The following is a 12285-nucleotide window of genomic DNA, read 5'->3' on the forward strand; positions in this document are numbered from 1 at the left end:
GCACTTTGGGAGGCCGAGACGGGCGGATCACGAGGTCAGGAGATCGAAACCATCCTGGCTAATACGGTGAAACCCCGTCTCTAATAGAAAATACAAAAAACTAGCCAGGCGACGAGGCGGGTGCCTGTAGTCCCAGCTACTCGGGAGGCTGAGGCAGGAGAATGGCGTGAACCCAGGAGGCGGAGCTTGCAGTGAGCTGAGATCCGGCCACTGCACTCCAGCCTGGGCGACAGAGCGAGACCCCGCCTCAAAAAAAAAAAAAAAAAAAAAAAAAACCTATATGAAGTAAACAGAAACTAACTGAGGGCGGAGCGCCCGGATAGCTCAGTCGGTAGAGCATCAGACTTTTAATCTGAGGGTCCAGGGTTCAAGTCCCTGTTCGGGCGTTTGTAGTTTTCGTTACTTAATATCATCCCACCAGGTCCGAAATGTGGAAGTTGTAAATGCTTACATATCAAAGTAAAATCAATTCGTTTTTCATCGGTTTACAGGATATGCTGGATAAACATGTTTTCAGAGAGGAAAAAAATGACTGAAAAATCATTTAATTTCTTGACGAGTATCGAGGTCTGGCACGGTGCTTCCCCAGAAAAATACTTGTTTTTTGACGGCTCATAATTGAGAAAGGAAGAAAAAAACTTAAAAGCAAGCACCTTGTGCTCTCACCACTAAAGAAGATATGTGAGGTAATGCATACCCTCATCAGTTTGATTTACTCATTCAACAATATACACATATTTCAGAACATGGTGGTGTACCCCATAACATATACAATTTATATTTGTCCATTATGGAAAAGAAAACACGACGCCCGAACAGGGACTTGAACCCTGGACCCTCAGATTAAAAGTCTGATGCTCTACCGACTGAGCTATCCGGGCTCCTACAGTGAAGGCTTTCTTCTGCTATTTCTTACATAAGAATGAGGACCCTTGAGCGATTGCATCATCTGCATTTTGTGAGATTGCTTTTAATGCCAAGAAAGTTCGTGATGCGTGCGTAAAAGGAAAAACAAAAAGCCCAAATTCTGCGCCTTTCACCAGCATCACCAGCTAATTCAGAATTGCGAGATACTTATGCGCCTAATAAGTATGATTAGGTAGGCTTTTTTTATTTGTAATTAAATACGTTCAGGATTAAAAGAATGGCGATGTGTCACTTTTGAAGTGCTGTAATAACCTTAGATCTATTTTACCATTGATAATAGGATGGGCATCAGTGCTAAAACCTATCCAACAATAGAAAAAAATGAATCTGTCTAAGAGACTATGAATATGCTGTTCTGAAACTATTGGGTTGCACTATGCGGTATAAAGTGAGAGAAAGGAAGGATGGTGAGGTTATCCAGTAGGTCCCCTGAAAGCATCCAAGTTTTTTTTGTTTTTGTTTTTGTTTGTTTTTTTTTTTTTTTTTTTTTGAGACGGAGTCTCCCTTTGCCACCCAGGCTGGTGTGTAATGGCACGATCTCTCAGCTCAGTGCAACCTCCGCCTCCCGGGTGCAAGCAGTTCTCCTGCCTCAGCCTCCCGAGTAGCTGGGATTACGGGCGCCTGCCACCATGCCCAGCTAATTTTTGTATTTTTAGTAGAGACGGGGTTTCATCGTGTTGGCAAATCTGGTCTCGAATTCCTGACCTCCGGTGATTCGCCCGGCGCATCCAAGTAATTTTAAGGGGCGCAAACTCTGGAGGAGTTCATCAGCAGCAACCTTGGGGGCAGAAGTCCTACTAAACTCGAGAGACAGGAAAACTGAGCATGGCATTGAAAAGAGATTGTTTTGATCTTGGCATTGGAGGTTCTTCCCTTCCGTAGCCATCAGTAATTTGAGCACTGCCCTTTGCTATGGAGCTGGTGTTGAGAATTATCACGGTAGAGTTTTGAGAGTGGGACACTAAAGGTCTTTGTTAGCTGATGTTACTTTACCTTAATTCCATCCTTAATCTCTTTCGGGGTGATTGCTCTGGTCCAGCAATTCCACTTTTAGGAATTTGTCCTGAAGAAATAATCAGGGGTGACCGGGCGCGGTGGCTCACGCCTGTAATCCCAGCACTTTGGGAGGCCGAGGCGGGCGGATCACGAGGTCAGGAGTTCGAGACCAGCCTGATGACATGATGAACCCCTGTCTCTACTAAAAAATATAAAAAAATTAGCCGGGCGTGGTGGCGCACTCCTGTAATCCCAGCTACTCAGGAGGCTGAGTCACGGGAATCGCTTGAAGCTGGGAGGCGGAGGTTGCAGTGAGCCGAGATCAGGCCACTGCACTCCAGCCTGGGCGACAGGGCGAGAATCTGTCTCAAAAAAAAAAAAAAAAAAAAAAAAAGAAGAAGAATCAGGGTACAGGTATCTCCTGTACCAAAAGATCTGACTACAGGAGATATCATCATGGCATTTTAATCAGAAACGAAAAAAATAGCTACATAAATTATGGTACAGCCTTAATTATTATGCGGCCATTAATAATCACGTTTCGGAAAAATAGGATTTGGGAAAAAATAGAAAACATTTTTAAGTTAGGAAACATTTCAAGTCAATAGTGTTTTGCACCGGGCACGGTGGCTCACGCCTGTAATCCCAGCACTTTGGGAGGCCGAGGCGGGCGGATCACGAGGTCAGAAGATCGAGACCATCCTGGCTAATACGGTGAAATTCCCGTCTCTATTAAAAATACAAAAAATTAGCCGGGCGAGGTGGCAGGCGCCTGAGTCCCAGCTACTCGGGAGGCTGGGGCAAGAGAATGGCGTGAACCCAGGAGGCGGAGGTTGCAGTGAGCTGAGATCGCGCCACTGCACTCCAGCCTGGGTGACAGAACAAGACTCTGTCTCCAAGAAAAACAAACAACAAAAAAGTAAAAGACAATCCAATAGAAAAATGGGCAAAAGGTCTGATTAGGCAATTCATACACAGGAACCTTAAGTCAGCCAGGCACAGTGACTCACACCTGTAATCCCAGCACTTTGGGAGGCCGAGGTGGGCAGATCACGAGGTCTGGAGATCGAGACCATCCTGGCTTACATGGTGAAACCCTGTCTCTACTAAAAATACAAAAAATTAGCACTGTGTCGTGGCAGGTGCCTGTGGTCCCAGCTGCTCCGGAGGCTGAGGCAGGAGGATGGCGTGAACCCAGGAGGCGGAGTTTGCAGTGAGCCGAGATCGTACCACTGCACTCCAGCCTGGGTGACAGAGCCAGACTCAGTCTCAAAAAGAAAAAAAAGGAACCTTAAGTCAATAAATATGAAAAAGTGCTAAACCTTATTAATAATCATGGATCTATAAAACAAACCACCATGAGAAACCATTTTACATCTATCAGATTATTTTTTATAATTTGAAAATGCCAAGTACTGGTAAACATATGCATCAAGATAATTCTCTTTTTTCTTTGAGACAGAGTCTCACTTTGTTGCCAGGCTGGAGTGCAGTGGTGCGATCTTGGCTCACTGCAACCTCCACCTCCTGGGTTCAAGTGATTCTCCTGCCTCAGCCTCCCAAGTAGCTGGGACTACAGACACTCGCCATCATGCCCAGCTAATTTTTGTATTTTTAGTAGGGTTTCACCGTGTTGGCCAAGCTGGTTTTAAACTCCTGACCTCGTGATCCGCCCACCTCGGCCTCCCAAAGTGCTGGGATTATGGTCGTGAACCACCGCGCCCGGCCAAGGTAGTTCCTATACACATCTGTCAGGAGTGTGTATTTTTCTACAATGACTTTGGAGAGCACTTTGGCATGGTCTATAGGGTGGACAACATATATAGTCTGTAACTCCATAATTTCCTCTAGAGTACACATGGAGATAAGCACGAGAATGATAACAACATTGTTTGTAATGGCAAACAATTGAATAATGCCTAAGTATTTATTAAAGGAGATTAATAAAAATTGTGGTGCATCCATTACTATTATGGGCTGAATGTGTCCCCCTCAAACTTCATGTTGAACACCACCCCCAGCACTACAGAATGGGAATGTATTTGGAGACAGGGCCTTTAAAGAGGTGATTAAGGTAAAATGAGGTCACATGGGTGAGCCCAATATGATTAGGGTCCTCATAAGAAGAGGAAATTAGGATACAAACAACATACAGGCAATGGGCAACCACACGAGGACACAGTGAAAAGACAGACTGCACTCCAGCCTGGCAACAGATGGAACTCCGTCTCAAAAAACAAACAAACAAAAAAGCAAAACAAAACAACCACACACACAACATTAGCATGCTAATTTAGGGCATGCTGGTGAATGCCACCTGTAGGATTACAAGATTACACCTGTAATCCTAATACTTTGGGAGGCCAAGTGGGGAGGATCACTTAAGGCCAGGAGTTCGAGACCAGACTGGGCAACATAGTGAGACCCTGTGTCAATTTTTTTAAAAAAATTAGAAGATGAGCAATTACTCACAAATCAGTGTCAACCATGATGGGAAAAACTCTATTTTTCACCATGGCCTAGTCAACATATTTATCAAGCCAAGGAAAGAGGGCATCAGGAGAAACCTAACTTGCTAACAACTTGATCTTCAACTTCTAGCTTCCAAAACTATGAGCAAATAAATTTCTGTTTAAGCCACTCAGTGGTATTTTGTTATGGCAACTCTAGAAAACTAATACTATACAACAATTCATTATACATTTATACAATTCAATATATAACTATACAACAACGTTACAACATTAAAAATGAAGTCAGGCATGGTGGGTCATGCCTGTAATCCCAGCACTTTGGGAGGCCGAGGCGGGTGGATCACCTGAGGTCAGGGGTTCAAGACCAGCCTGGCCAACATGGGGAAACCCTGTCTCAACTAAAAATACAAAAAAAATTAGCTGGGCATGGTGGCAGGCGCCTGGAATCCCAGCTACTGCGGAAGGCTGAGGCAGGAGAATCACTTGAACCTGGGAGGCAGAGGTTGCAGTGAGCCGAGATGGTGCCACTGCCCTCCAGCCTGGGTGACAAGAGTGAAACTCTGTCTAAAAAAAAACAAAACAAAAAACAACAACAAAAAAACAAACAAATGAATTAACCAGGGCCAGGTGCAGTGGCTCACACCTGTCATGCCAGCACTTCGGGAGGCTGACGTGGGCGGATCATGAGGTCAAGAGTTCGAGACCAGCCTGGCCAACATGGTGAAACTCTGTCTCTACTAAGAATACAAAATTTAGCCAGGCGTGGTGGCACATGCCTGTAATCCCATCTACTCCGGAGGCTGAGGTGGGAGAATCGCTTGAACCCTGGAGGTGGAGACTGCAGTAAGCCAAGATCGCATTACTGCACTCCAGCCTGGGCGACAAAGCAAGACTCCATCTCCGAACAACAACAACAAAACTAAATTAACCATAACTACACGGTTTAACAGCACTGAACTTCACAATGCTGAGCAAAAATATAAGTTGCAGTAGACCACATATAGTTTGATGCCATTTATAAAAATTTTAAAAGCACAAACACATTTTTAAGGAATATATACACATATAAACTCTAAAAGTCTACAGAAATGCATGGCAGGGGTAAATATCAAACTCAAGACAGTGGTTCCCAGAGGATGAAGAAAGGAGATACCATAGAGGTGACTACAGGGAACTTCTTTGTATGTGTATTGCTCTTAGGAAGAGGAATGGGAAAAGGGAGATCATATTCTCATATTCTCTTTTTTTTTTTTTTTTTTTGAGATGGAGTCTCACTCTGTTGCCCAGGATAGAGTGCAATGGCGCAATCAGCTCACTGCAACCTCCGCCTCCTGAGTTCAAGTGATTCTCCTGCCTCAGCCTCCCGAGTAGCTGGGATTACAGGCATGCGCTACCACACCCGGCTAATTATTTTGCATTTTTAGTAGAGATGGGGTTTTGCCATGTTGGGCAGGCTGGTCTTGAACTCCCGACCCCAGGTGATCCATCCGCCTCGGCCTCCCAAAGTGCTGGGATTACAGGCATGAGCCACTGCGCTCAGCTGGGAGATCATATTCTTTATACCTTTTGATATGTATAAAGTCATTTATTATATTTGTTTTTCAGAAAGGCTATAGACCAATAATACTAACTTTTAATTTTTTTAAAATTAGAAGGGCCATAAGAAATGGCTGAATTCAGCCATTTTATTTTACAGATTAGGGAACTGAAGACATGAAAAACTGTGTAACTTTTTCTGGTTTCTAAAAATAGCTAGACTAGAACCCAGATTTCCTGTCTTTTTAATCAAATCAACGGTTTGTGAGCATAGTTCTTACAGAAGGAAGTGGTGATCACGGAGTCAGTTAAGTTTTTAAGCCAATTTCCAATTTCATTTCTTTTTTTCTTTTCTTTCTTTTTTTTTTTTGAAACGGAGTCTTCTGTCACCCACGCTGGTGTGTAGTGGCGCGTGTGTAATCCCAGCGACTTGGGAGGCTGAGGCAGAAGAATTGCTTGAACCCGGAAGGCAGAGATTGTAGTGAGCCGAGATCGCGCCATTGCACTCCAGCCTGGCAACAGAAGGGAACTCTGTCTCAACAAAACAAAGCAAAACAAAACACACATACACAGAATTAACTGGGCATGCTGGTGAGTGCCACCTGTAGGATTATAAGATTACACCTGTAATCCTAACACTTTGGGAGGCCAAGGTGGAGGGAGGATCACTTGAGGCCAGGAGTTCAAGACCAGACTGGGCAACATAATAAGACCCTGTGTCTATTTTTTTTTTTTTTTTAATTAGAAGATGAACAATTACTCACAAATCAGTGTTACCTATGATGGGAAAAACTCTATTCTTCACCATGGCCTAGTCAACATATTTATCAAGGATTTTTTTTTTAACTTTTTCGTTGTTGTTGTTGTTTTTGAGACAGAGTCTCGCACTGTCGCCCAGGCTGGAGTGCAGTGGCACGATCTCCGCTCACTGCAAGCTCCGCCTCCCGGGTTCATGCCATTCTCCTGCCTCAGCCTCCTGAGTAGCTGGGACTACAGGCGCCCGCCACCGCGCCCGGCTAATTTTTTGTATTTGTAGTAGAGACGGGGTGTCACCATGGTCTCGATCTCCTGACCTTGTGATCCGCCCGCCTCGGCCTCCCAAAGTGCTGGGATTACAGGCGTGAGCCACCGCGCCCGGCCGGATTTTTTTTTTTATTATTGATTGATTGAGACAGAGTCTGGCTCCCTCATCCAGGCTAGAGTGCAGTGGAGCAATCTCGGCTCACTGCAATCTCCTCCTCCCGATTCAAGCGATTCTCCTCCCTCAGCCTCCTGAGTAGCTGGGATTACAAGCGACTACCATTGCACCCGGCTAATCTTTTTTGTATTTTTAGTAGAGAGTGTTTTATCATGTTGGCCAGGCTGGTCTCGAACTCCTGACCTCACATGATCCACCTGCCTCGGCCTCACAAAGTGCTGGGATTACAGGCATGAGCCACTGCGCCGGGCCCTCAAGGTTTTAAATGAAGGATGTTGGTCAATATTTTGCCCAAATTGAAAGGGCTCAACTCTCTTAACCTAGGGGAGGTTAACTGCAGCTCACCAATCATTGCACTTACCACATTCTTTTTAGCTGGACTCCTCCACTAGACAGATTTCAGATCTTGTTTTGGAATCCTCTAGATTGGTGATTGGCACACAGTAGGATGCTCAGCTAATTAATTTTTTTTTTTTTTTTTTTTTTTGTACAGATGGGGTTCTCACTTTCTTGCCCAGGCTGGTCTTGAACTCCTGGGCTTAAACGATCTTCCCACCTTGGCCTCCCAAAGGGTTGGGATTACAGGTGGGAGCCACTGCACCTGGCCTCAACAAATATTTGTTGATCTTACACAAACTGAATTGCATGAACAGATCATATTCCAAGACTCCAGGAGATATTAGGAAAGGATCCAAACTAACCAGATGCTATTTAAAAGTTACAAAAAAAATTCCTGTTGAAAGTTTTAAAAAATACTAATTGCACAAAAGGACAGGGGAAATAGTTGACAGTGGTTCACCTAAAAAAGCACCCCTCACCTTTTTTTTTCTTTTTTGTTTTGAGTGAAGTGGTTGCAGATTTCTATGAAAAAGAAGTTAACTCTTCAGCTCCTTAATGGAACTCTGGATCTCCCAGCTATGCAGGAGGTTATGCTAGAAGTAGAGCAAAGTGGAATGTGCACATTTAAGGAAGGTTATTGCCCTATGTTCTTTTGCATGGGTCTGTATCTAGCATTGGGAGCCACGGTTTGTTGTCGCTTATTGGGAGAGAGAAGAATGGTATACACACGAATAACTAAAACAAAACAGAAGTACGTGGCAAATGCTAAAAGAGAGGTGCAAAGAACACTGAGATGGAGCTTTCTTGGGTTACACAACCAGTTTTAATGTTTCCTAATACAGAAGAACTTTCCACAAACCTCCCAGGCAGGCTGTCTTCAAATGACATTACTTCCCCCAAATACCTAATTTCATTTATTTCAGAATGACCCTAAATGTTAGAGGATTTTCTGAGCTTAAAATACTGCCTTGTAATTTCTATTGGTTTTAGTTCTGCACTTTGGAGAAGAGAATAAGGCTCCGTTATTTCCAATATTTTTTTTTTTTTTGAGATGGAGTTTCGTTCTTGTCGCTCAGGCTGGAGTGCAATGGCGCAATCTCGGCTCACTGCAACCTTCGCCTCCCAGGTTCAAACGATTCTCCTGTCTCAGCCTTCTGAGTAGCTGGGATTACAGGCATGCGCCACCACACCCCACTAGTTTCGTATTTTTAGGAACAGGGTTTCACCATATTGGTTAGGCTGGTCTCGAACTCCTGACCTCAGATGATCCGCCTGTCTTAGGCCTCCCAAATTGCTGGGATTACAGGCGTGAGCCACAGCGGCCGGCGCCTTCCATTATTTGCCACGGCTTCAAGCTTCCGGGCCACCCTAGTGGCGCCATCGCTCCATTTCCCCTCCCTGCCACCCTTGGGGAGCAAGGGTGAGTACTGGGGAATGGCAGAAGAAGCGTAGTTTTTCCGAAAAGCTGAAGACAGCCTGTGATTATGACCTTAACTCTTCCCCTTCTCTGTTTTCTGATCTCCTAATACACGCCTGTAAGTATCACAAGACCCTGCCAAGTCCCTCACATACTATCTTTTGAAATCCGACGACTTTCAATCTTCCGGGCCCCACGACTCTCTCCCCGGACTAGGATCTACTCTATGGTAGTGAGATCAGCCTTTCTAGCTCTGTAGTCCTCCCATTGCTCCATCTATGGTTTCCGGAGGCCTTACCGGAAGCCCTCCTGTGAGGCCGTGTGGGAGGCCGGAAGTTGCGGCTTCATTACTCGCCATTTCAAAATGCTGCCGAGGCCCTCGGATCTGTGACTGCTACCCCTCCCCCACCCCGGGCTCGGCGGGGGAGCGACTCATGGAGCTGCCGTAAGGTGTGGCTCTTGGCCTTCGTCGGCGGGGTGCCGGGAGCGGGAGCTGGAGAGTGAGGAGCAGGCGGCCGTACCGCCAATTGTGCGGGTAGCGGGCGGGAGGAGCTTGAGCGGTGGGTCGGGCGGCGTGGGGAAGGCCGCGCCAGGCGGAAGAAGGGCTTGGGGGGAGGGGAAGATAAAAGTGGAGGTGGGGTGACGTGATGTAACTTTGTCCAACAGGTGGCAAATCTAAAGTCGACGTGATTGGGTTGAGTTTAAGTGGACACAACATTTGAGTACTATTGAGGCAATTTGGAGAAAAGAGGTGGGAGAGGGGGAGGCGGGAAGAATGACTTTGACGCGTTTTAAGTTTTTAAGTTAGTTTTTAAGGCTGCGGATAGTCTACCTTAGAGGCACTTGAGTGCTTGTTTGAAAATGCTCGTTTTGGCTGGGCGCGGTGGCTCACGCTTGTAAACCCAGCACTTTGGGAGGCCAAGGTGGGTGGATCTACCAGAGGTCTGGAGTTCGAGGCCAACCTGGTGAAACCCCGTCTCTACTAAAAACACAAAAATATTAGATGTGTATGGTAGCGCACTCCTGTAATCCCAGCTACTGGGGAGGCTGAGGCAGGAGAATCACTTGAACCCGTGGGCGGGGGTTGCAGTGAGTCGAAATAGCGCCACTGCACTCCACCTTGGGCTACAGAGGGAGACTCCGTCTCAAAGGGGAAAAAAAAAGGAAAATGTACGTTTCGGGGCCACACCGAAACCTCCAGACAGTATCCAGATGGGGCTCAGAGAAATTAATTTTAATGAACACACCTCCCAGTGATTTTTTATATACCTTAAAGCTTGAAAACCAGTTTTTGTTTGTTTTATAAGTGGAGTTTCGCTCTTTTTGCCCAGGCTGGAGTGCAGTGGCGCGATTTTGGCTCACTGCAATTTCTGCCTCAGTCTCTGGGGTCGCTGGGATTACAGGCGCGTACTACTACGTCCGGCTAATTCTGTTTTATTAGAGACGGGGTTTCACCAGGTTGGTCAGGCTGTTCTCGAACTCCATACCTCAGGTGATCCGCCCACCTTGGCCTCCGAAAGTGCTGGGATTACAGGCATGAGCCACCGTGCTCGGCCTAATACCACGGTTTTAAAGCGACACCCGGAGAAAATGCTCTGTGGTGTTGGCACGTGGAACTAGTATCTGTCAAAGATACTTGGAACCTTTTGGTGTTAAGTATTACTGTATCTCAGTTTAGATTCAGTCTCTCCCCATACTTTTTTTTTTTTTTTAAATAGGATTTCGGCTAGGCCCAGTGGCTCACACCTTTAATCCCAGCACTTTGGGAGGCCAAGGGGGCAGGATTGCTTGAGTCTAGGAGTTCGAGACCAGCCTAGGCAACAAACTGAGCCCCTTCTCTGCAAAAAAAAAAAAAAAAAAACAAAAAATCAGTGGGGAGTCATAGAGCAAGCTTCTAGTCCCAGCTACCCGAGAGACTGAGGTGGGAGGATCTCTTGAGCCCAGGAGGTGAAAGCTGCAGCAAGCGGGGATGGAGCCACTGCACTTTAGCTTAGGTGACAGCGTGAGAGCCTGTCTGAAAAAAAAAAGAGATGAGGTCTCACTGTGTGATCAGGCTGGAGTGCAGTGGCTATTCACAGGTTTGATCATCGCACACTACAGCCTGAAACTCCTGGACTCTAGGGATCCTCCTGCCTCAGCCTTCCAGAATAGCTGGGACTACAGGCATTAGCCACCGGCCGCAGTTGGTTTTTTAAGGTTCTGTAACAATCCCCCCGCTTTAATCTTCCCTGCCTTCCCAGGTCCTGTAGAACTCCTACATTCTGGATTTGACTGATTAACTGCTTGCTCTCCATTTTGCCTAGTAACTTGCAGTTAGTAGGTAGATCTCAATTTGAATTATTTGTCTTTTGGTCAGGAATACTTAATAGGTGATATGCTGGTTTCTTGTTGCTTCAAAATCAGGTAGTATATGGTGTGTGAATGACCCTCTTTTAGTGATAAGGTTGGGGATGGTGGAATGGTCAGCCTACTCCACATGTTTTCTTTCCACCCCAACTTTTCACTCAAATGGCTTTAGCATCCCCTGCCCCTGCCACTGGAGTGAAGTGGTATGATCTTGGCTCACTGCAACCTCCATCTCCTGGGTTCAAGCGATTCTTTTGCCCCAGCCATGCAAGTAGCTGGATTACAGGCGTGTGCCACCACGCCCAGCTAATTTTTGTATTTTCAGTAGGGAGGGGTTTTCACTATGTTGGCCAGGCTGGGCTTGAACTCCTGGCCTCACTCTGCCCGCCTTGGCCTCCTAAAGTGCTGGGATTACAGGTGTGAGCCACTGCTCTCGGCCTGGAATCTCTTGATGACTGTTGAAGAGGTGACATTTAACCTGAGACTTGAAGGTTTAAGATGAATCAGTTTTGTACAGAACTCAGTGCTCCGAATGAAGGAGCAATTTGTGCAAAGGCCGTTTGAGAAATTAAAAGATCAGTGTGGCTGAGGCTCAAACTATGACTAAACAGTGCAAGATAAGACTGGAAATGTGCTGAGGGGCTAGACCACGTGTTTATCTTTACAGCAGGAGCAAGCAGTTGAGCAGGACCTGACACTGTGGTATTTTTTTTCTTTTTAAAATGCTTTTGGCAGGCTGGGCCAAGGTGAGCGGATTGCCTGAAGTCGGGAGCTCGAGACCAGCCTGACCAACATAGAGAAACCCCATCTCTACTAAAAATATAAAGTTAGCTGGGCGTGATGGTACATGCCTACAATCCCAGCTACTCGGGAGACTGAGGCAGGAGAATCGTTTGAACCCAAGAGCGGAGGTTGCGGTGGACCAGGATTGTGCGCCATTGCACTCCAACCTGGGCAACAAGAGCGAAACTCTGTCTCAAAAAAAAAAAAAAACATATATATGTGTGTGTGTGTATGTGTGTATATATATATATATATATATATATATATAT

General features: G+C 45.9%; 1 protein-coding gene and 2 non-coding genes across 7 annotated transcripts in view; 2 read left to right on the forward strand and 1 right to left on the reverse strand.

Moving 5' to 3' along the window:
* Positions 1 to 313: 313 nt before the first annotated feature.
* On the forward strand, positions 314 to 386 carry TRNAK-UUU. The gene has a single exon. It is a non-coding gene; the product is annotated as a tRNA-Lys (tRNA).
* Positions 387 to 808: 422 nt separating this feature from the next.
* Positions 809 to 881, reverse strand: TRNAK-UUU. Its single transcript has one exon. It is a non-coding gene; the product is annotated as a tRNA-Lys (tRNA).
* An 8309-nt stretch (positions 882 to 9190) lies between these two features.
* Positions 9191 to 12285, forward strand: part of MDM4 (MDM4 regulator of p53) — a 39811-nt gene continuing 36716 nt past the window's right edge. For all 5 annotated transcript variants that reach the window (XR_002725309.3, XR_003309883.2, XR_002725308.3 and 2 more), the window contains exon 1: positions 9191 to 9337. The gene's annotated coding sequence lies outside the window, so the exon portion shown is untranslated. The remainder of the gene's footprint in view (positions 9338 to 12285) is intronic.

The sequence above is a fragment of the Piliocolobus tephrosceles genome, chromosome 1 (genome assembly GCF_002776525.5).
Source record: "Piliocolobus tephrosceles isolate RC106 chromosome 1, ASM277652v3, whole genome shotgun sequence".
Lineage (NCBI taxonomy): Eukaryota > Metazoa > Chordata > Mammalia > Primates > Cercopithecidae > Piliocolobus > Piliocolobus tephrosceles.